General features: G+C 42.2%; 1 long non-coding RNA gene across 1 annotated transcript; it reads right to left on the reverse strand.

Annotated features, from left to right (window-relative positions):
- Positions 1–1,713: 1,713 nt before the first annotated feature.
- LOC115647522 lies at positions 1,714–18,606 on the reverse strand. The gene is made up of 3 exons (XR_003999343.1): positions 18,471–18,606; positions 5,470–5,477; positions 1,714–1,724 (listed from the first exon to the last, which is right to left on the reverse strand). It is a non-coding gene; the product is annotated as an uncharacterized LOC115647522 (long non-coding RNA).
- Between the last annotated feature and the right edge of the window lie 7,283 nt (positions 18,607–25,889).

Genomic DNA, 25,889 nt, shown 5'->3' on the forward strand with positions numbered 1-25,889 from the left:
CTGTCGCACTCCCCGCCCGAAGCTGACCGGCTCGGTCAGGGTCCAGTTGAGCCTGACCAGACACTCCGCAGAAGCGTACAGCACCTGGAGAAAACCCACAAACAGGGGTCCGAAGCCGAACGCTCGCAGAGCGCCCAGGAGATACCCGTGATCCATCCTGTCGAACGCCTTCTCCTGATCCAGGGACAAGAGGGCGAACGACAGACCATCCCTACACCCCAATTCCAGAAGGTCCTGGACCAGATACAAGTTATCAAAGATGGTGCGGCCCGGGACAGTGTAGGTCTGGTCTGGATGAAGCACGTCTGCCAGCACGGACCCTAGCCACATCGAGATGGCCTTCACAACAATTTTGTAGTCCGTGCTGAGGAGCGAGACGGGACTCCAATTCCGTAAGTCGCGGAGGTCCCACCTCTTCGGCAATAAGGCCAGCATGGCTCGCCTGCACGAGAGAGGGAGGATCCCGCTCTGCAAAGACTCGGCCCAGACGGTGACCAGGTCTGGGCCTAGGACGTCTCAGAACACGCGGTAGAACTCCACGGTCAGCCCGTCCAAACCCGGAGATTTATTGGTGGGCATGCGACGGAGGGCTTCCGAGAACTCGGCCAGAGTGAGAGGTAGCTTTAGCCGGTCCCGGTAGCCCATGCTGACCGTTGGGAGTCCGTCCCAGAGCACTCTGCAAGCATTAGGATCGGTCGGATCCGGAGAGAAAAGAGTGGCGTAGAAGGCCCTGGCCCTCTGGCACATCTCAGCCAAATCCATGAGAGGGGTGCCATCCTCCACTAGGAGGCAGGTGAGGTGCTTCTTGGCCCCCTCCTTTTCTCCAGGGCGTAGAAGAAGCGGGAGCCGCTATCCATCTCCCGAAGGAAGTGGATGCGGGATCGAACAAAAGCACCCCGGGCCCGATGGTCTTCGAGGGCCCAGAGCTTCTCCCACTTCTCCCGGCACGCTCTGCAGAGGGATGGATCCTCGGGGCTGGCGGCCAGATGCCTCTCCAGCTCCAAGACCTCCCGCTCCAACTGCCCTATCGCCGCATCCCTCCGTCGGCTGGCGCCCCAGGTGTAGTCACGGCAGAAGAGCTGGGCGCGCACCTTCCCCAGATCCCACCACCGCCACGCCGAGGAAAAGGCACACCTCTGCCCTCGCCGGGCCAGCCAGAACTACCGGAAGGATGCCACGAAGCCCGCATCCTCCACCAAACTATTATTAATGTGCCAATAGGCCAGCCCCGGCCTCTCCGTGCAGAGAGAGGCCTTCACGGTGGCAAGGTGGTGATCCGAAAAGGGGGCCGGCCGAACGCTGGAGGAGTGGGCCTGTGAAAGATGGAAACGCAACAAGTAAATACGGTCCAGCTGGGAGTGGTGCAACCGATGGGCCTCTGCCCGGACGAAGGTGAACATAGAGACATCGTCCTGGTGGTGGTCGCGCCAGACCTCCACCAGGGAGTGGCGTTCGATGATCTCCCGGAGGACGTCCGCGGCAGCCTGGCACTGCTCGGTCCCCAAGCGGTCCTGTTCCTCGAGGGTGGTGTTAAAGTCCCCTCCCAGGACCAGGCACTCACGAGAATCCGGGGAGCTGAGGAAGGCGGACACCTGCTGATAAAAATGCAGCCTCTCCGGGCCCGATGTCAGGGCATAAACATTGACGAGATTAACCACAAGCCCCTCCATGCGGACCCGGAGATGCAGCAGGCGACCCGGCACAGCCTCAGCGTCCCCCAGCATCTCAGGCTATAGGTCGGGGGAGAACAGGGTCGGCACTCCAGACGCGCAGACCGAGAAGTGGCTAAAGTAGGTCCCGTCCCCCGACTCCAGCCGCCAGCTAGCTTCAGCGGCTGGATCCATATGGGTCTCCTGCAGGAAAACCACAGAGTACCCCCCCTCCCAGAGGAAGGAGAGTACCTCCCTCCTTCCTCTACAGCAGAGCGGTCGAAGGGAGAGCCAGTACTGGCCCCAGGAGAAGCAGGCTTCTGCTCCCTGAGGGACCAGAGCAGGGGCTGCAGTAGAGTAATCAGGAATCTGCTAGATCCAATTAAGTCAGACAGGCTGATTAAAGCAGCAAAGAATCCTGTGGCACCTTATAGACTAACAGACATTTTAAAATATCAGCAGCAAATCAAGGCAGGCTAATCAAGGCACCTGGGTTTAAAAAGGAGCTCACTCCAGTCAGGGCGGGGGGAGCCAGAGGAGAGGAAGTGTGTGTGAGGAGCTGGGAGCAAGAGGCACAAGGAGCTGAGAGTGAGGGTGTGCTGGTGGAGAACTAAGGAGTACAAGTGTTATCAGACACCAGGAGGAAGGTCCTGTGGTGAGGATAAAGAAGGTGTTTGGAATAGGCCATGGGAAAGTAACCCAGGGAGTTGTAGCTGTCATGCAGCTGTTACAGGAGGCACTATAGACAGCTGCAGTCCACAGTGCCCTGGGCTGGAACCCAGAGTAAAGGGTGGGCCTGGGTTCCTCCCAACTCCTGATCAGACACAGGAGAAGTTGATTCAGACTGTGGGGAAGATCACTGAGGTGAGCAAATCTGCCAATAAGTGCAGGACCCACCAAGGTAGAGGAGGAACTTTGTCACAACACCTGTAGTTTAGTCAGCAGTCTCTTCTGTGATGGCTTTGCTTAGGCCAGGTTTTTGAGAGATCCTGTGTGGTGACCAGAAGTGGAATAGTTATGTCTAAATTGCCCATTATCGAAAGCTTTGAAACAGGTGCTTGCTTTGAGACCTAGAGATCCATCATGAAATTCTGTACAGGGTATTCTCTGTGTTCAATAGACTCAGTCAAATCTATATATTCATTACATCTGAGTCTTGCCTCTTGTCTTTTCTGAAGGACACTGCATTATATCTAACTGGGACATTGTCTAACAAGGCCCCCATCTTTAGGGATACTTAGAAACTCTGTGAGATGAAGCTATAGAGTAAATGGCCTTCTGACCTTCTTCTGCAGGTTTTTGTAAGATTTGTGTGTATGCCTGCCACTGACATATCTCCCACTTCCCCTGACATACCCTCTACACAAGGTTTGAAAGGTGCGCCTGGTGAACATAAAAACTCTGCCATGTTTATTTACACTGGCAGAATTCTCTGCTAACTATTTATCCAAACAATGTTTGCCTCCTGAGCTGGGCAAATCTGCCAATTTGTGTTAGCAAACAGGAGCAGCTAACAGGGAGTTTTGCAAGGGAGTTTGGAAGGGGAGTAGGAAGGGAGGGGGGGTCCCTTGTCGGTCTCATCTGTGACCCATTGGTCCCCTGAACCCATAACCTGAGCCACATCAAAAACCTTTCTGTTTACAGCAGAGAGGAGCGGAGAGGGAGCTGTAGACGGGAATTTGCGCGAGTTCGACGGAGGGAGGCTTACAATGGTGAGGAGGACCCGCAACACCGGTGCCAGCACTGCTTCTGTCTCCTCCACCTGCGCCTGTAGCCAGACAGAACACCAAAGCATGGATGCTTTTACCCAGATTCTGGTGTGGGCTTGCAAAGACTGTAATTTGCAATTTCCACTTACTGATATCCAGGCTGGGGGTGGCATCCAATGTGAAAGGTGCCTGCTGGTGGAATCTCTCAGGCAGCAGGTGGGAGAGCTACAGGAGGAGGTGGCCAGGCTGAGGAACATCCATGTCCATGAGCAATTCCTGGACAGTATCCATGTGGAGACAGCTGACGGTGCTGTCCCAGTTGACAGGACTACCGACACTCCAGTGGAGGAGGAGATGCCTCAGGGTGTATCTGACACACCAGTGGAGGAGGAGGCTCAGGGTGGACACAGCCAGCTGGTTACTTCTAGCAGCAGGCTGTGCTCCACTGCTGCTGCGAACCCCCCTGTTGTGGTAGAAGATAACCATTATGCTCTTCTTGATACAGGAGAGAAGGAATCATCCCCAACAGTTAAGGAGGTGAAGCCTCGTACCCCTAAGGCTGGGAGGTCTGCTGCCACCACTGATAAGAAACGTAGGGTAGTGGTGGTTGGAGACTCTCTGCTGAGGGGGACGGAGACACCCATCTGTCGCCCTGACCGTTCATCCCGGGAGGTATGCTGCCTGCCAGGGGCCCGTATCCGAGATGTTACAGAGGCTTTGTCGAGGATTATCCGGCCTTCTGACTACTATCCCATGCTACTCATCCATGTGGGCACAAATGATACTGCGAGGTGTGACGCTGAGCAGATCAAGAGTGACTACAGGGCTCTGGGAGTACGGGTTAAGGAGTTTGGAGCGCAGGTGGTATTCTCTTCAATTCTTCCTGTCGAAGGTAGGGGTCCGGGCAGAAACAGATGCATCGTGGAGGTGAATGCCTGGCTGCGAAGATGGTGTCGCCAGGAGGGCTTTGGCTTCCTCGACCACGGGATGCTATTTGAGGAAGGACTGCTAGGAACAGATGGCGTTCACCTTTCGAAGAGGGGAAAGGCCTTATTTGCGCACAGACTGGCTAACCTAGTAAGGAGGGCTTTAAACTAGGTTCGACGGGGACAGGTGAGCAAAGCCCACAGGTAAGTGGGGAACAAGACCTGGGAGATGGGTTGGAAACAGGAGGGAGCACAGGCTATAATGGCAGAGAGGAAGGAGGGTCAGGGCGAAGCTGGGAGGCAAGATCAAACCAGTATCTTAGATGCCTTTATACAAATGCAAGAAGTATGGGTAATAAGCAGGAAGAACTGGAATTGCTAATAAATAAATACAACTATGACATTATTGGCATTACTGAAACTTGGTGGGATAATACACATGACTGGAATGTTGGTGTGGATGGGTATAGTTTGCTCAGGAAGGATAGACAGGGGAAAAAGGGAGGAGGTGTTGCCTTATATATTAAAAATGTACACACTTGGACTGAGGTGGAGATGGACATAGGAGACGGAAGGGTGGAGAGTCTCTGGGTTAGGCTAAAAGGGGTAAAAAACACAGGTGATGTCGTGCTGGGAGTCTACTACAGGCCACCTAATCAGGCGGAAGAGGTGGATGAGGCTTTTTTCAAACAATTAACAAAATCATCCAAAGCCCAAGATTTGGTGGTGATGGGGGACTTCAACTATCCAGATATATGTTGGGAAAATAACACCGCGGGGCACAGACTATCCAATAAGTTCCTGGACTGCATGCAGACAACTTTTTATTTCAGAAAGTTGAAAAAGCTACTAGGGGGGAAGCTGTTTTAGACTTGATTTTAACCAATAGGGAGGAACTTGTTGAGAATTTAAAAGTAGAAGGAAGCTTGGGTGAAAGTGGTCATGAAATCATAGAATTTGCAATTCTAAGGAAAGGTAGAAGGGAGTACAGCAGAATAGAGACAATGGATTTCAGGAAGGCGGATTTTGGTAAGCTCAGAGAGCTGATAGGCAAGGTCCCATGGGAATTAACACTGAGGGGAAAAACAGCTGAGGAAAGTTGGCAGTTTTTCAAAGGGACGCTATTAAGGGCCCAAAAGCAAGTTATTCCGATGGTTAGGAAAGATAGAAAATGTGGCAAAAGACCACCTTGGCTTACCCTTGAGATCTTGCGTGACCTACAAAATAAAAAGGCGTCATATAAAAAATGGAAACTAGGTCAGATCACGAAGGATGAATATAGGCAAATAACACAGGAATGCAGAGGCAAGATTAGACAAGCAAAGGCACAAAATGAACTCAAACTAGCTATGGGAATAAAGGGAAACAAGAAGACTTTTTATCAATACATTAGAAGTAAGAGGAAGACTAAGGACAGGGTAGGCCCACTGCTCAATGAAGACGGGGAAACAGTAACGGGAGACTTGGAAATGGCAGAGATGCTTAATGACTTCTTTGTTTCGGTCTTCACTGATAAGTCTGAAGGAATGTCTAGTATAGTGAATGCTTACGGGAAGAGGGTAGGTTTAGAAGAGAAAATAAGTAAAGAGCAAGTAAAAAATCACTTAGAAAAGTTAGATGCCTGCAAGTCACCAGGGCCTGATGAAATGCATCCTAGAATACTCAAGGAGTTAATGGAAGAGGTATCTGAGCCTCTAGCTATTATCTTTGGGAAATCATGGGAGACAGGGGAGATTCCAGAAGACTGGAAGGGGGCAAATATAGTGCCCATCTATAAAAAGGGAAATAAAAACAACCCAGGAAACTACAGACCAGTTAGTTTAACTTCTGTGCCAGGGAAGATAATGGAGCAGGTAATCAAAGAAATCATCTGCAAACACTTGGAAGGTGGTAAGGTGATAGGGAATAGCCAGCATGGATTTGTAAAGAACAAATCGTGTCAAACTAATCTGATAGCGTTCTTTGATAGGATAACGAGCCTTGTGGATAAGGGAGAAGCGGTGGATGTGATATACCTAGACTTTAGTAAGGCATTTGATACGGTTTCGCATGATATTCTTATAGATAAGCTAGGAAAGTACAATTTAGATGGGGCTACTATAAGGTGGGTGCATAACTGGCTGGATAACCGTACTCAGAGAGTAGTTGTTAACAGCTCCCAATCCTGCTGGAAAGGTATAACAAGTGGGGTTCCGCAGGGGTCTGTTTTGGGACCGGTTCTGTTCAATATCTTCATCAACGATTTAGATGTTGGCATAGAAAGCACGCTTATTAAGTTTGCGGACGATACCAAACTGGGAGGGATTGCAACTGCTTTGGAGGACAGGGTCAAAATTCAAACTGATCTGGACAAGTTGGAGAAATGGTCTGAGATAAACAGAATGAAGTTCAATAAAGATAAGTGTAAAGTGCTCCACTTAGGAAGGAACAATCAGTTTCACAAATACAGAATGGGAAGAGACTGTCTAGGAAGGAGTATGGCAGAAAGAGATCTAGGGGTCATAGTGGACCACAAGCTTAATATGAGTCAACAGTGTGATACTGTTGCAAAAAAAGCAAAAGTGATTCTGGGATGCATTAACAGGTGTGTTGTAAACAAGACACGAGAAGTCATTCTTCCGCTTTACTCTGCGCTGGTTAGGCCTCAACTGGAGTATTGTGTCCAGTTCTGGGCACCGCATTTCAAGAAAGATGTGGAGAAATTGGAGAGGGTCCAGAGAAGAGCAACAAGAATGATTAAAGGTCTTGAGAACATGACCTATGAAGGAAGGCTGAAGGAATTGGGTTTGTTTAGTTTGGAAAAGAGAAGACTGAGAGGGGACCTGATAGCAGTTTTCAGGTATCTAAAAGGGTGTCATCAGGAGGAGGGAGAAAACTTGTTCACCTTAGCCTCCAATGATAGAACAAGAAGCAATGGGCTTAAACTGCAGCAAGGGAGATTTAGGTTGGACATTAGGAAAAAGTTCCTAACTGTCAGGGTAGTTAAACACTGGAATAGATTGCCTAGGGAAGTTGTGGAATCTCCATCTCTGGAGATATTTAAGAGTAGGTTAGATAAATGTCTATCGGGGATGGTCTAGACAGTATTTGGTCCTGCCATGAGGGCAGGGGACTGGACTCGATGACCTCTCGAGGTCCCTTCCAGTCCTAGAGTCTATGAGTCTATGAGAATCTGGCCCAAATTGCCAGGATTGTACAACATTTTGAGTATTACTCTATAAGAAGTAGTTATATTTGTTTCTGGCTATCTATAAATATACCATAGTTTGGTTTGCTGTTTATTTAATCAGAACACTGGTTTCTTTGGATCCCCCAGATTAAGTGTTTTCTAGGTGTTGTGAAGAATTACTTCCCTTAAGGTATAAATTTGTTGGTCAACTTGGCCTGTCTTCATCTTTAATTTTTGGTAGTACTGGTTCTACAAGATGTTTGCTTGAGATATGGAGCATCTCAATGATATTGCTTGAGTTCAGCTCACTGTCCAGTTGTCTGATGTCTGGAAAAAAATAAGTTTGATATTTATCCTGTTGTGAAGTTAGGCAGATGGAAAAGAAGTACTTTTTTAAAAAAAAGTACTTCCAAATTGCTTTTTCAGGCACTGAGCATCTCCAACTTATTTAATATTTAGAGCCACTCAGATGCTGGAAAACAAGTTTTAATATTTAAAACTGTAAATTTATGCAGTGGCTGACAAATTTTTTACACGTAACTTATTTTTATATAAATACAATATATTAGAGCTACTCATTTCCTAAATAAGTGAATTTGAAGAATAAATCTTTAAGACTAAATGGAGCTTCAAAGAAGTCATTAGAGTTCCTTCAGAGATTAATTTGACCCAATAGCAACTAGAAAAGAAACTGCTTTCCTTTTTTCTTTATTTTTAAACTACTTTAGTGGTTTGAAAAGAAGATTTTTGTTAATATTTAATGAAGACAAAGAAGTAAGAAGTTGAAAAAGCAAACTTTTTTGTTAATCCCATTGAGTTCTGAATCATTGGGCCAAATTATCTGCAGCCACCACTCTGTTAAACAAGTTATACTGGCAATGAATCTAGCCCATAATGTAACCTCATGAGCTACTTCTTTGCACTGTGGCACCATCATTTGAATAAAAGGAACATGGTAAGACACAAAGTATCTCCATTAGTCCATGTGGATGTTACTTTGTTGGAACTGTATATCTTTAGGGGATTGACAGTTAATATTTATGATTTATTATTTTTTAAGTGAAAAAAGTAAACAACTCTTGTTTAAAGCTTAAAAATAGTACTGAGAACAACTCCTATATGTTGTTTTGAACTTCACCAGACAGGATCATGGTTGATAACACAGCTCTTCAGGATTTAAGTCCAAACTCTTATAAATGACATGCCTAATTAGGTTTCCAATTCCTGCCCATTCATTTTAGACCCTAGATCTGCTTAAAAACTTGTTTCCTTAAACATACCATGAATGAGCCACCATAAAAAAATTAGTTGCTAAAAAATAGAAATGTAAGGCCAGAAGCTGTAAATTGTTACACCTCAGCTGGTGTAAATCGTTTAATTTCTTTTGTCAAAACATTTTGTTTATCAATGAAATATGGCTCTTTGGCCAAACTACAGTTTTCATAACCAATTTTCATATTGATAGAAAAAAACTATTTGATAAAACTTTTCTGTAACTATTTTTATTTCTAAAAACTGAAAATTATTACTTTGTTTTTAAGTCAGAGCCCAAAAAGGTTAAAGCAAAGTTGTTTTAGTTTTTGGTTTTAACTTTTGATAACAAACAAAATATGTTTTCAGGAAATTTGTACTTTTTTGAGGGGGGGGTCAAAACTGCCCATGTTTTTTTACCCACGAAAGCTTATGACCAAATAAATCTGTTAGTCTTTAAGATTCCACTGGACTCCTAGTTGTTTTTGTGGATACAGACTAACATGGCTATCCCCTGCTACTTCTCATTATTCAGCCAGCTGTAGGATATAGACATGTCTCCACTTAAATAGTCTAACCCACTAAGTATATTCTTCACTAGAAGAATAAAATTAGCAATTAACAGTTAGCCATTATTTTAAATGATGCTTGAGCATTGCCCCATCTGCTTTCCAAAAGACGTGCCTGGGAGTACTTGACCTTTTACTGTTGAAATACAGGATAAAAGACTTCCCAATTGATTTAGTACGGGACAGGCAATTTTCTATTTAAATAAGGGATATCCCTTTTTGGCAACTGTTGGCAACCCTACTTGTACCTTCTCCCAGGGAGAGACTGTATCCTATTGCTCAGCAGCCCTTTTCTGCTGGCAATTTCTTGCCTTCATAAGCCCAGCCCAGCTCACTCTTCCTCAGCTGGGCACCTTCACTCAGTCAAGGGATTACCTAGCCACCTGATTCCTCTCAACTGTGGCCTGTTGGGTTAATTATCCCCTTCTCAATCTACATTAAGCCCTTCAGGGCAAGTGTGGGGTGAGCACCTCATAACATTGCAGTAAGTAGCAACAACTTTATTGCAGCTACTACCTTGCTGACAATATTACTTATTCTTATCTGCCAGTAGATGGTGCTGTATTAACTAGCTGTCCATATATTTCTAGACATATCTCTTGCATAGAGCACTCCCATAACAGACTGTTGGAAATGTGACAGATGTAAGACCTACTGAAGGATTTAAAGGTGGAGGGGACAAGGGCCTTGATGGGCTCAGGAAGGTTGTGCCACACATAGGGCTCTGTGGGAGCATGGAGATATTTATGTGAGAAGCTGCTAAGTGAGTGGTTAAGAACACTGACAAAGTGGATAAAATGTATTTGTGCGTGCCAAGGAAGACAGAAGGGGAGGACAAAGCAAGACAAGTTGCTTATTAGTTGCTTCAGAGCAGGGGTAGGCAAGATGGTGGCAGGTTCATTATGCTTTACATTGAAAAGGAAGCCTAAAGAGCAGCATCTTGGTGACCAACAATGAATTAAGCTTGGATGCTTTGTGCATAGGAAACCTTTATCATTCATTCAACAGCTGGGTAAAGAGTTCTCTGCTATCAGTAAGGATGCTTGTTGTCTTCAGACAATTTGTACTTCTCACAACATCTTCAATCACTGCCCTCATCATCTTTGTGTGCTATGTGACCTGTGACTTCATCTTCTTCAAAAGATAGTTAATGTGATGGGATGCGGTGATTGTTGGACTTGCCTATCTAAAATTATTCAAACAGAATGCTGACAAATCTTTTCTATTCTGCATGAGATACTCTCTGCATTTCCTCTTCTGCCCTTGAGGGGATGGAAGCCCATTAACTGTTCGTCTGAAAAATATCTTGGACCATGGGACATATGTTCTGATGTTCGCTATTCTCAGGCCTTGGAACGCTGTAGCTCTCATGCTGCTTGATATCACATTTTTTTTAACTTTCACTTTTCTCCTTCTATTCATTCTTTATTCATTTTGTTGATCCTATAAAGTTCTGAGTGTCCTCCTGTAAGATGCTCGCTCACACATTAACTTAATTGAGACATAACAGTGCTCAGCATTGAAAGAGAGGCACTGACTGCTATCACTGACTTGCGTGACTCAAGGGGTGTCTTATGAAGTAAGCTCGCCTAGTTTTCAATAGTCTACTGATATCTAAACTCAAGTTGGCCCTCCCTGGCCTCCCATTCACACAGAGTAACTAAAAAATGTCTCTGTGACTTAAACACAAAGTGTGGTCAACAATAGGCCCTGAACAAGCCTGGTTTCTTGGGTTATGGTCAAGTCAGATCCACCTTCCCTACACTGGATTCATGCAGGAACTGCCATCTGATAGGGGAAGCCAGCCTTTTTATTTGGCCTGCTGTGTACTGATTGGCTTCTGCCTGCTCCCAGTACTTCTAGCTGCTGGAGGAACAAATCTCACTGGTTTCATCAATGGATGATCCGGGAGGCCTTTCTAGGCAACCCTGGAAGTCCAAATGCACTGCCTTTCTCTTCTTAAAGGGCCACTTCCTGGGGTGGGGTGCACCAAGGCAGTGGGGTATGTATGAATGAACGTTTAATTTTTAGGTCACTTTCATTCTGTCAGAGCACAAGGATTTTCTTTTTCAGAATTTACTCATTTCAGATGGATCTCAAACTCACCATCATAATATATTCATTATAATCTTTTCTCTGTAATGTGTATTCATCCATAGAAAACATGAATTGAGGTTGGTGTCATTCTGCATTGCAATCTACATCTTTTGAAAATCCAAGTAGCTCACAAACTGATTCCTTATGAGCTAGATGCCTCAAGGTACTGAGCATTCCTGTGAGGTGCTGATAGTTCTTCGTCTCTGCTGACTTCAGTAGGAATTGGAAACACACCAGCATTTACAGAATTTAGTCTATTGTATACTTGTGGCAGCTACCATCAGCACAGTTTCAATTGTACAAAGATAATGGCACTCAGAAATTGGTATCAACCCCCACAGTGCAAACTTCTGTTAATTGCTAATTTAACAGTCAACATTCTGTGTATTTTCTTGCACTTTCATGACAGTGCCATATGGGAAAAGCTATGGAAATTAAATGTATTGCAATATCTTTACAGCGTGCCAGGTGTTGCGTAGAAGTTTCTTTACCAGCTTTGTCCAGCATGTGTGGGTGTGTGGTGGCATGGTGAACTGCATTTTGAGTTTGACAACGGATTATCTGATGGACATGCTCACCTCCTAAATAAACATTGCAGTATGCATTTGGGCTTCAGCCTCCCTTAGCATCTTGCATCTTTTCTTCATATCATTTCTCATGTAATTTCTGTTGGACAGCTGTATGGAGCAGCTCTGTTGCTATTCCAAGGAAGCTGTAGCTCTCTTATCATAGTAATCACATGCTATCTTTTCATGCCATAAGTCACAGCGGCTGAACTGTCTCTTTCATTTGCTTAGTTATTAACATTTGCCGTAACAGTCTGCAGTATGGTATATAGTTCTGTACAGTGATTTCCTTACTCATGCCATGAAGAATGCTGTTGATGCTATGTTTGCAAAAGGCTGAGTTCCTATTCTTTTTAATGTTAATCGGTGGCACTTGCCGCATACCTCCCCTTCTTATTACCTACTTTATTTATGATTTTATTTGTCATGCAGTACTTCTTTCAGCAATTAGAGATAGACCATGTGTACTCCTAGTAATGCCTCTATCTCTCTGGGACAAATGCAATGTTCATGACTCCTTACAAGGGTCCATTTCTTTTAACTATTGTTGTTTCTGAATACACTTATACAGCTCTGTTTATTGTGCAATAAGGTGTTCCTTCCTTCCACATCTCTGTGGCTTCTCCCTTCTTTTCTTCTCAATGACCGGTTGAAGCACTTTTGGTTTTGTTGACTGGATGATGATACTGATTTTTAACCATTCCTAGTCATATAGTAAGCAGACACAAGGAATAATTAACTCATGGTGTGGTATCTCACTATGGTGTGCTAATATTTGCACCAAAATGTTAGTCCAAAAATTGCTGAGACCTGCTTTGGTCTTGAAGAACAGAGTATAGGGACTTCTTGCTTAAGAGGAAAGGTTTAGTTTTCCTCCACTATGTAGAAACACATTCAACAGAAATCATATGACCCACAAAGTACAGTTCACAAACAGGACAGAAAGGGATCAAACATAAGGAGGGGAAAATCTTATATTGATTATTGCCTGTGATTTATACAACACAATCCAAATTGTAGAGATAAATGATTAGAAGGGTTAAAACGGTAAGATCCAGCTTTTTTTCTGAACCCTGGAACCTCAGGTTGATGGTATGCTGAGAACCCAGTTTTCTTTTGCACTCCTCACTCCCTGTAGTGAAGTGTGTTGCACAGTATTTGATTACTGAGTATAATACAGTGCTTCTCAACAACTAGTCCATGGACCAGCACTGGTCCCTGAGATCTCCCTGTCACAGTTTAGGAAGGCAGCAAGTAAGTTCCTGGTATCAAAAACAGTTGAGAAACACTGCAATGTATTGCAACATTTGAGTGAATAATTCACAATGTGTCATTTATCTGACAGATTTTGCCTCTTTCTGTTTGCCAATTGTGAAGAAACAGATTATGTACTCAGATATATTCCTTATTTGAATTTATTTGTTGAATAACTTCTGCAAATTATTCTTGCCCTGCACCTCAGCTGTAAGCAGTTTTTTATGATTATTCAGTATTGAAAGATAGCATTGTTTTTATTTATTGGACACACAGGTCATAGGAAATACTTTGGTTCCCCAAAGGGATGACACTTACAATCAAGCTTAAGATTCAAAATTCACTTTCCACCAATATTCTTCAATGTGTGCTTAAATTTGTTTTTGTTCACTGAATATTCTATCACTAAGCTCATTTGCTTATTAGTGTAAAGTACACAAGGGCCCAGTCAAAGCAGATTTACTTTAAAATGCTTTGTGGTAGATTGTTCGCAACATTCCCCTAGTCCTAGCAATACCATATGGGCTATTACTTTCCAGTGTTTCAGCTAGAAAAACCTCATGTGCTGTGTACTGTTTTCCATTGACAGTAAGTCATGTACCATATTTCTCATTATTATTTTGCTGTTCTGTACTAGTCAAACACTATGGGCCCAATTCCACCAACATTTATGTTGAGTAGCACGTACTCATGTGATTAGTTCCATTGATTTAAAAGGCTCCTCTCACGCTATTAAGTGTGAGTAATTATGACAGCTTCATATTCTATAGTGTCATACAAAATGCTTTTAGGATAAATGTATGTTGCTCTGTGTTATTCAGTAAAACAGCTTGGGTGATATTCTGCCCCCATTAAAGTCAATGGAAGTTTTGCCATTGATTTTAGTGAAGCTAGGATTTAACCCCTTGATCTTCTATATATCTGTGGCTACCCCTCTGTTGCTCTAACAATAGACAGAATCTTATTTCATAGTTGCATATTCCACTTCCATTGTTGGTTTGGCTTTTATTGTAGCTAGCTGTGATGCTTCTATATGAGGTTGAGAACTGGTGAAATGCAACACACAAACACTACAGAAACGTAGACATCACATTAACATAAAGCACAGTCTGGTAACTGGTGTTTTGTGGTTCAGATTGTGATTTGTTCAGCTAGTGAATGCACCCAGTTTATCCCCTGGGACAGAATGAAAAGTGGCTGCTGAATACCTTAGGTGATTTTCTGAACTGAAATATCATAGTACAGTACAGATAGCATAATGACACCTGCTTATCCTGGAGTGAAAGTCTTGAATTACTAGCATGCATGTCACATGACTTTCACTCCCCTTATGGCCAACCTTCAGTTTAACAGAAATGACATTGTACTTTCTATCATTGATTTCCACTGTAGCAAGCACCTAGTAACAGCATTGATCAGTAATGGATGCATTCAAGGAGAAGATCACCTCCCTCTTCTCTTCTTTGCTCTCTGTGTAGAAATGGATTAAAGATGTTAGCCCATGGGGTTAAGAAAAGTGGGATCCATCATGTCTTGCTGCAGCTGTTCTTGTCCGACCTTGTCTTTTAGCTCCAACAATAATGGCTGATAAACCTGTATAAGGTCCGGCTAGTAGAAGAGAACAGAAAGGCACACTAAGTGGCTTTTTTAGAAAAAGAAGAGGAACTCATTTTGTTACAGGTGCATACAGCAATCAGTAGAGATTGTGAGGGTGCCCCCTCCTCCATAACACAGCTGCCAACACTTGGCTAAGGTGTTTTGTATTGTGTATTCTTACTACATGTTGCCATGCTTCCATCCTGCTTCTGATGTAATGACATCACAATGCATTGGGAGATGCAGACACGGAAGGTGTGCAATAAAAATAAGGCAAAGACTTCAGGGGTGAGCTCATCCCTCATTTTAATGCCATTAATATTGTAGCTGAATTGACATCCAGTATAGTGCCATATGACTGAGTAAAATAGGCCATTAAAAACAAATCTATCATTAAACCAATGGGTAAGATATTAACCAAGTCAAGAGTTGGACATCTGAATCAACCAATATCTAAATATTTGATCACAGTTTTAGGGGGAGAGATGCTACCATATTAGTGCTATTGTGATTTATTGTTTCTGCACAGAGGTGAGTAATGCCCCGGATTTGTAAAGTATGCTAGGAAAATAACAGTTTTCTTCTGAATATACAAGTAGATACAATACAGAGCAAAATAAAATAAAACAGATGCAGCAAAAAATGTTACTGTAGCTTCAGTGCTTCAATGAACTAGGGAGTCTTTGGTAGCTATCTGAAGGAAAAGAGTGAGAGTAACTGATGAATATTAAAACCTAAACCATGCACCACCAAAATTCGTAGCCAAATCTGGATCTGAATTTTGCAAATCTCCCTTTATCTCTAAAATGTCCAAATACAAACTCTTCATTCTTAATGGTAAAATTAGCTGTATTTGTTTTATTGTATATGGATAAGGAGAAAAATGGAAGTATATTCTCCTGTCTCTACCTAGTCCTCAGGCATCTGTACACACTACACTAATGGTCCTCAACTTTATTTTGTATAAGGCAAATAGACAATTATTTAAGTAGTCATCACTAGCTGCTGCTGCAGAACTGTGCCCTTCCCTGCACAGTTATGCCCTCTGCATTTTCTATTACTGTACCCACAACACATCCATAACTGCCTCTTCTGTCAGACTGGTAATCAATCAAATTAATCAATCAATGAATAAATCTTGTCCTTTGCTTTGCATGAGCACACTTAATCTTGTTTTCTGCAAGCTCCATCAATGACCCTCTGACCCTGAGTTGAATGTCTGAACCACTGCAATAGGCCAGACTACTCCAGTATTTAATATTACTTTAAAAAAATCAAAAGATTTTTGGTGGTGTTTGTTTTTTCTTAGAAACAGATTCTATACATATTTGGAAATGAAAATTGCCACATTCTCCCATGCTAAAATGAATACAAATCTTCTAACTCTTTTACACATTCTCAGGGCTTGACCGAGAAGCCTGGTTGTTGCCACTTTGCATGAGGCTATCGTAATCCTGCTTCAAACTGCAAACTGTGAATTTCTCTTGTGTAAGAGAAATCCCACCTAGCACATTGGTGCCACTGCCAGCTCTGCGCCTCTACTAATTACCCTTGCACGGTATAGGGCGCATGTTTTTGGTAGAGAGGTGGCAAGGTGGAACTTAACTCCACCAATTCTCTGCTGGTGGACTCTACATCAGTGCCATAACTTAGAACTGCTGCTTGGCAGCTCTAAGTGATATTGAGCTCAAGCTGATGCTCTGAATCAGTGAACCAGAACCTGTTCCAGAACCCTCTCTCTCTCGAACAGAGTGGAGTTATGGGACAAAAGAATAACTGAAAGTACAGAACTTATACAAGGCCAAGAAATCAGTTCCTTTATGCTCTTCATCTGCCATGATGATGTCATTTTCTCATTGGAAACTAAATACACTGTCAGGCATTCAATATCTTCTGTATCACTACCTCTACTTGCATTAACTCGGTAGGGCAGGTGTTTTTCTTATTGTTTGCTTACTTTTGAGTCATTGTTGCTATGTTCCCTTTCCCTTTAATAGTTTTATTTCTGTTATACACAGTCAGTGCTTGCAAAGGGGGAAGTATTGACTATTAGAGACACCCAGGGGAGGTATTTAGTTTTCACAGGTTTCTGGGTGGCAGACTGAGTCTGTTTTTGTTTTGTAATTTTAAGAGGAACCCATAGTCACTGAACCTGGCTCTTGTTGCTGCTGACATCACCTGGCAGAAGAGTTACATATATTTATGATCCAGTGAATTCCATAAGCTGCAGACAGAGAGTTGCAAATTGGTGAGTACTGAGGGAGTTCCAGAAGTGAAGTCCTGAAATGCAGAGGCTGCAATGTCTGGACATTTATAACAACTGAAGGAACTATCTTAAATATACCACGGATATATAATTGGCATAGATGGAGTACAGCCAGTCTGATGGAGAAGCTGTGCAAAATTCATTTTATTAAAAACCAAGGTAGTCTACATATATAGCAAGTACAGTAGAACCTCAGAGTTACAAACATAGTTACAAACTGACCGGACAACCACACACCTCATTTGGAACCAGCAATATGTAATCAGGCAGCAGAGGCAAAAAAGCATATACTGTACAGTACAATACTGTGTTAAACGTAAACTTAAAAATAATGGGAACATTTAAAGAAAGATTTGACAAGGTAGGGGAAACTGTTTCTGTGCTTGTTTCATTTTAAATTAAGCAATATTTTTCTTCTGCATAGTAAAGTTTCAAAGCTGTATTAAGTCAATATTCAGTTGTAAACTCTTGAAAGAACAACTATAATTTGTTCAGATCTACAAACAACTTCCATTCCTGAGGTGTTTGTAACTCTGAGGTTCTATTGTATAAGTTGATTTCTGGGATATATACTGGGGATATTGAGGAAACAAAGATGGATGAAATACAAAGGAAGGGATCATTGAAACAATGCAGAGTGTGAGATCATGAATAATATGATTATAAAGGGACAAGAAAGCAGATAGAATAATGTAGCAATTGGGAAGAGGAATAAATAGAAGATAGGGAAAATGTCTATGGAGGCTTTCAATCTAAGAAAAAATGGATGTTCTGAAAAGAAGGAAGAATGCACTGAGAACAGGACAATTACTGACCAGTAACCAGGAAGCAGGTACTGAAAAGAAGTTACCAGCAATGGCCAAAATCAGATTTATCATTTTTCCTGTCAGGGCAGTAAAACCATTTTACCTTTAGAAATTAATGTAACCAAATAGGTTACAGAACAGACTACTCTCTTAAAGGTCTTGCAGAGCTATGTCTCTTGCTCTTCTCTAATGCTATAGTTACTCTTAAATGTTCAGTTTTTATACCATCCTCAAATCAAGCTGGTAAACAGATGACTGGTGATAGTTGAAGACTGTGGAGAGGATACTTGAGATCTACGAGGGTGGGTGGGAAATTATGCTTTGAATATGTTCCCATATATATCAAACAACCACAATGAGGGAAACTAAAATGTAGCGTCTATTAAATCCCAAAGAATGGAACCACTTCAAGTGATGAATCTGAATTGTTTCTATTTGCTAATAGCTCAAATGTATGTCACTCTGAGGAATTTTCCATTTTCCTTGCAGAGATTGAGTAGATTCAGACCAGACTAGCTGCCTCTGTGATATAGTGGAAGGATAAATATGAAACTTGATTGATTTTAGGTGCTTCAGTTTGGGGGTACCCAATTTCAGAGACATCCAAGTGACTGTAATGATCATTAAACAACAAACCAATGAATGAGAAAGGAATAAAATTTTTAATTAAACAAACTAGAGAGCTTCTGTGGTGAACTGCAGTACACAGCTACCATGTATTCTGAACCCCAGCTTCCAAGGCACATCTTTAAATCCCTACATTCATAATATTATCCCTTATAAGGGAGCATCTCTATACTATAATATTCCACAAATATAACTCTACAGGGTCTTCAGATATCAGGTGTTCACTGCTTTCTGAAATTCAAGTCCCTTTATGGTGTCTCAGGTACGGCCCCCAACAAGTGAGGCACCAAAAATCACTAGTCACTTTTGAAAATGCTGGACAATTTGGGTTCAGTTTGGGCAAACCTTACCATAGAGGTTGTAGATTTTCTGGGGAAGTAATGGACTCATCTGCTTCATAACTGGAGAAAATGGAGTATGAGTCTGATATTACTGGAGATTATCAATGCCTATTTTCAGAATGGAAAGAGATATCAGGCAATTGGCACATGAGATGATGTTGAAGAAATTATGATGGTAACAATCTTGCTAAATATTGTTCTGTCTCCATCTCTCTTTCTTTGGAAAATGTTCCTGAGATTATATTGACAGAGCAACTTTGGCATCATTTGGGGCCCTCTGTCTTCCTTGGACCTTTCAGACTTACTTTAGGCTTAGGCGTGCATATCATGGGGGATTACTCTGATTTTACTGACTAGGGATCTCGTAACGAATAAAGATGAAGGGTTGATACTGATACTATTGGACCTCTTGGCAGTATTTGAGAATATTGAGCATTGGGCCAACCTGAGTTGAATCAAGCTCTCAAGATATTTCATCTCTCACAAGAATTTTCCTCTTAATCTGTGTCTGACTCCTGTGTGCATTTTTATCATTAACAAAATACCTTTTAGAAACATAGGACCTAATTTTCAGCTACATTGAATCCCCTTTATGCCATGTTGACAGCCTCTTGAAACTATTCCCTGCACAGAGGGCCTCTCTGGAAGGTACAGAGCTGGTATAAGGAATGTACACAGGCTCTACTCCCAGCCATCAGTGCAGGAGGTATGTTGCAGTATGTAGTGCACTGCACTACAGCTATTCTTACCTTCACAGGATGATGGAAAGCAAGTGTAAACTAGAGCAGATTACAACAGGAACTATGCACCTAACGCCAAACAAGCGCAGGAACAGAGTAACTAAGAATCACGTCCATAGCACTTAAATTTCTTTACAGTGCTGCTGAACAACAGAATATAAGTAGATATTAGAAAGGTGATCACTATCCATTTTAAGCCATAAAACAAATTCTTAAACGCTCATTCACTGTTTCACACTCTAGATTGGACGTTCTTTGCAAGAAGAATCTTGTTTTTGTTTTCTGTTTTTATATCACCTAACACAATGGGATACTGGTGCATGATTATGGCTCTTAAGTGTGACCATAATTAATTAATATCAGTCCACTTTGCAACCGCAAGACCATACTATTACAAATAATTAGTATAGTTTGAAGGCCATTGAATTGTAGTTTCTCAATGAATTAGCATAGAAAATTAAGCACAGGTGTTTCAAAGACTCTTGTTTGTTGTCCAAGAGCCCAACATTTATGAACAGAATGTTTATATCCCCTTGGAAAATTTCTGTAAAAAATTCCAAAATTGTTTCCAACAAATGATAAGTAACTGACATAACTGGAATTGACAGGTCAAAACTTGCTCCTTCACCCTAATTCAAAATTGCAGATTTCATAAAGCTTTAACCATGTTTAAATATGCAAAATCTCAACAGGAAATACCTGGTTTAAAGCATCTGTATCCCTCCCCTTAACACTCAAAATGTGAAAGAAGTGAACCTTTAAAATGCATTTCTTGAACCACATTAATAACTGCTGTTCTCATAAAACTATAGCCAAAACCATGTTCTTAAAATTCAGCCATTTTACTTCACTGATAGGATTGTCTGGTATTTTATAATTCAACATCTTTTCTTATAAATTTTGCAGTACATTAAATAAAAATGAACTTTCTTCATATACAAACCAATATTGTATACAGAAAGAAAAGATCACAATATAGATTTCTGTGGATGAAAAATGAATGCAAATAGGCAATACTTCTTTATCAGTAGAGCTTGGTAAATACTGCAAAAAACAAACCAAACCCTCTGAATGGTTACTCAAATATTTAAGCCAATTAACTTTGACTGACTTCCTACTCATTTGTATTTGTTTCTGTGGTGATTTTAGCAGAAGGGTTTACTGGCAGGAATGTTTGCTGAAGCAGCAAATTCTAAGCAAATCATTTCGAGTAGACCGAAAAGTGAATTTGAATTTCTTTTCTTAAGTACTGTATCTGATTTTAAAGACCTGATTGTCTTCCTTCTTGCAATATTTATATGCTAGATGGTTTCATTGTTAGGGCTCAATATTGAGAAAAAAGAGAGATCCCCAGAAAAATATTGCTCAGTTTAGAAGGGTATATTGTGGTGAGGCGACGAATCATCAGCATGGCACCTCCTACTGGTTTCCTGGGAATTAGCTCTTTTTCCAGCTCCAGAGCGCACTCTGCAGGCTGGTGTCCCACTTGCTGCTGGCCCCCATGTCCTTCCCGGATCCTGGTGTCCTTTACCCAGGGGTTCTGCCCACCGCAGTAATCCCTACAGATCTGGGTCTCCCCTCCCCAGATAACCCCCAACCCTCTATCCCCACCTCACCTCAGGGGCTACTGCCAGTCACCATCTAGCTCCCATTCACTGGGGCAGACTGCAGTCTGTAAAGGCCACTCATCATTGGCAAGGGGAGTTTGGACCTGCTGCCTTGGCCTACCCTGGGATGCACTTCTGCAACCCCAGTACCCTTCCTGGCCTTTCATCAAAGGCCTGCAGGAGCTGGAGCTCCCCCAGCTCCTCTAGCCTTCCCCCCAGCCCTGCTCCACTCTAGGTACTTTGCTCTGCTCCCAGGCAGCCAGGCCCATCTCTCTCTACTGTCAGAGAGAGAGAATCTGACTGAGCTCCTGGTCCACAGACTTTTATAGGACCAGCAGTGGCCTGACTGGGACATGGCCCCAGCTGAGGCTGCTTCCCCAATCAGCTTAGGTTTTTCTCTTCCCTGAGCAGCCCTCTCCCCTGGCTGTTTTAACCCTTCTGGGCAGGAGCGGGGTTGACCACCCTGCTACATATATCAAACACCTGTGCATCTGTTCACCTTTATGCTCTGCATGTAATACAGAGCTTGCTGGAAACTGGAATTCGTATTCCATTGTAAACTTCAAAATTTAAAAAAAAAATCTCCAAATTCCCCACAGAATGGAAATTCCAAAATGTCGTTTTGAAAAAGTCAAGATGACATTTTGTTTGGGACTTTCCTAAAGGTTCCGAAGAATGAAGCCAGGCAGCTTGAGGAGACTGGAAGCTCTTGGAGCTCAACTGCTGAGGAGCCAGGAGCCTGAAATCTGGGGTTCCCCCACAGTCAGCCCAGTGGGTGATTGAGGAAGTAGTCAAGTGAACTGGCAGACAAAACAGGCAGGTTTTGAAACTTACCAAGCAGACAGGGTTCCTTCAGAAACTGGTTTAAAATGTCAAGTATCAGAGGGTAGCCGTGTTAGTCTGGATCTGTAAAAGCAGCAAAGAATCCTGTGGCACCTTATAGACTAACAGACGTTTTGGAGCATGAGCTTTCGTGGGTGAAAGCTCATGCTCCAAAATGTCTGTTAGTCTATAAGGTGCCACAGGATTCTTTGCTGGTTTAAAATGAAATTTCACAGAACATTCAGATTTTAATGAATCACCTTTTTCTGATTGAAAAATGCTCCAGAAGACTTTCTAACCATCTCTGGTGTGAAGATAAGCAAAGGTGTAAATCTTTGCAGGTTTTAGACCTTATTCATTAACCACAAAAGCTCATAGTACACAGTATGGCAGCTGGCTCTCTCAGAGATCCAGAGTGGCCTGGGCCACTTCCAGCTTTTGAGGCCCTAGCTGTAAGAAAAATAAAAAATGACACATGAAAACAAAATAAGGCACCAAAAAAGAGAGACACATAATTTGAATATTTTTTATTTAACAAATGCTTTTCTAGCCTTTCTGTGCAAATGCACTAATTAAGAAAAAAAATCTAATTTTCATACAATATCACAATTGATATTAAGCATGGCGAGCCCATTCAAATGCTCTCATCCCACAGTTGAATGGTGATAGTTCTTTACCTGCTCCAATATGCTGAAGGTACATTCACATCAAGCATCTGATGCAGGCAAACTGACAAACATGCGCAATGCAATTGTGATATTAGGAAACACCCTAGAGAGTCCAATTCTAGTATTTCTTGAAGCAATTCCTTTGACTTGCAATCCTATTTAAAGTTTGTGGAATATATTCATTTGAGGAAGATGACTTGTCACTGAGATTTCTTTGTTGTACTGTTGCTGAAATTGTTCAGCTGGAGAAAGTAGATCTTCATTACTCAGTCTGTTGAACTGCCAAAGAAACCCCAAAAGGGTACATATTAGTCACAGTGACTCAAGTGGACATGTAAGTCTTGATTGAATAAAGTCAATGATGACAAGGAAGACATTGACCCTATAATGCTGCTAGCAGGGGCAGCTCCAGGCACCAGCACAGCAAGCACATGCCTGGGGCAGCAAGCCATGGGGGGCGGCCTGCCGGTCACTGTGAGGATGACAGTCAGGCAGCCTTCGGCAGCATTTCTGCGGGAGGTCGCCAAAGGCACGTAACCGGCAGACCTCCTGCAGAAATGCCGCCAAAGGCTGCCTGACTGCCATGCTTGGGGAGGCAAAAAAAGAGCTGCCTCTGGCTGCTCAGCATTGGATTCAGTAGGTAAGTTGCAATTGGTGGAGAACTTTATTTTGAGACAGTTTGACCCAAATCAAAATGTTTTGTTGAGTTAAACTTATCCAGAAAGTTTTGTTTCAAGGCATTTCAACATTATATTGTATTTCCTTATTGTGGTTCCCCAAACTACAACTGCCATGATGCATGGACCACTATAGGGAAACACAGTTCATTGTTGTACTGACCCAAACTAAATGTTTCAGATCAGTCTAACGAATAAAAATATTTTGATTCAGGAAATGTTTCATTTGGTCTGAAAATGCTGAAATAAAATGATTCACCTTTTCCAGATCAAAATTTATCTGAATTTTTGTTCCATGAAAAGGTTTGATATTTCAACTTTTTATCCTGGTTTGCGACAAAGACAAACGTTGATATATTGGAGTTATTCAAAAGATGGAAATTGTGACTTTTGCTTAGTACTAATTGGTATTTCTCCATGACCTTTGAATTCCAATGTTTAATTCTTGTCTCTTGTATTGCACTTTATGGCGTTTCTTGATCTACATCTGCATAGAACTGGAAGGGATCTTGAGAGGTCATCTAGTCCAGTACCCTGCACTTATGGCAGGATTAAGTATTATCTAGACTGGGGTCGACAAACTTTGGCATGTAGCCCATCAGGGTAATGCACTGACAAGCCGCAAGACATTTTGTTTACATTTACTATCCACAGGCATGGCCCCACGCAGCTCCAAATGGCCATGGTTTGCCATTCCTGAAGATGGTAAAAGTAAACAAAATGTCTTGCGGCTCACCAGCAGATTACCCTGATGGGCCACATGTCGAAGGTTGCTGACCCCTGATCTAGACCATCCCTGACAGGTGTTTGTCCAACCTGTTCTTAAAAATCTCCAATGAGGGAGACTCCACAACCTCCCTAGGCAATTTATTCCAGTGCTTAACCATCCTGACAAAGTTTTTCCTAATGTCCAGCCTAAACCTCCTTTGCTGCAATTTAAGCTCATTGCTTCTTGTCCTATCCTCAGAGGTTAAGAAGAACAATTTTTCTCCCTCCTCCTTGTAACACTCTTTTATATACTTGAAAACTGTTATGTCCCCTCTCAGCCTTGTCTTCTCCAGAATAAACAAACCCAATTTTTTCAATCTTCCGTCATAGGTCATGTTTTCTAGACCTTTAATAATTTGTCCACATCTTTCTAGAAATTGTGGCCCCCAGAACTGGACACAATACTCCAGTGGAGGCCTAATCAGTGCAGAGTAGAGCGGAAGAATTACTTCTCATATCTCGCTTACAACACTCCTGCTAATGCATCCCAGAATGATGTTCACTTTTTTTGCAACAGTGTTACACTGACTCCTATTTAGCTTGTGATCCACTATGACCCCCAGATCCCTTTCCACAGCACTCTTACTTAGGCAGTCATTTCCCATTTTCTATGTATGCAACTGATTGTCCCTTCCTAAGTGAAGTTCTTTGCATTTGTCCTTATTGAATTTCATCCTATTTACTTCACACCATTTCTCCAGTTTGTCCAGATCATTTTGAATTATATTATCCTTCAAAGCACTTGAAATCCCTTCCAGCTTGGTGTCACCCACAAACTTTAAGTGTACTCTCTCTGCTATTATCTAAACCATTGAGAATATTGAATAGAACTGAACCCAGAACTGATCCTTATGGGACCCAGCTCATTATGCCCTTGCAGCATGACTGTGAATCACTGAAAACTGCTCTCTGGGAATGGTTTTCCAAACAGGTATAGTAGCTCCATCTAGATTGCATTTCCCTAGTTTATGAGAAGGTCATGCAGACAGTATCAAAAGCTTTATTAAAGTAAAGATATACCACTACCGTTGAAGATCTCCTGGTTATGCCAGCGTGGTCTCTTGCCATCTTTCCTATGCTGCAGGTTAATTGCACTATAGCAGTTGCAGTTAGCATGGCATTATCTTTTTTCATTGTTTTTGAATATTTTTAAATACATTTTTTCATGACATATCTATCTTTAATTTCTGTATATAATATAAAGTCTGATTTTCCAGGGACTCACAATCTGGCTTCCTTTTGTGAGTACAAGTATGTGAATGTACTTTCTTGGGAGGTAACATCTGCACAGGTGAATCCTAGGAATTCTTTGTGGAAAACCCATTTGGTGAACTTTGGTGAACACGCACAAAAGTTGTTTTTATTTAAGGTACAATTGTATAAGAAACCTGATCCATTGTATTATAACAACAAATGAGATAATGGGCCAAATTCTCACCTTAATTACACTCCTCTGATGTCAACGTTGCATGGGTCCAATTAAATCCAGACTTTGGCCATCTGTTCACTATATCAAACAAACATTTAATTGTCATAAATAAAAAGCAAAACTCTGTCTATGCTTTAGTATCGTTTTCTGTTGATGTACATTCGTATATGTTCCTAATATGCATTTAGAGTTAGATTCTGCATCTAACTGACCCTCTGAAAACGTCAACCTTAATATTTTACATAATTCATTATAATCAAGTATGTGTAACTCTTTTACCTATTGCTCAACAATAACAGGAGGAAAGAAGCCCTTTGATACTACAGTCTGAGGCAAGCTTCAATCAGAGTGC

The sequence above is a fragment of the Gopherus evgoodei genome, chromosome 1 (genome assembly GCF_007399415.2).
Source record: "Gopherus evgoodei ecotype Sinaloan lineage chromosome 1, rGopEvg1_v1.p, whole genome shotgun sequence".
NCBI lineage: Eukaryota > Metazoa > Chordata > Testudines > Testudinidae > Gopherus > Gopherus evgoodei.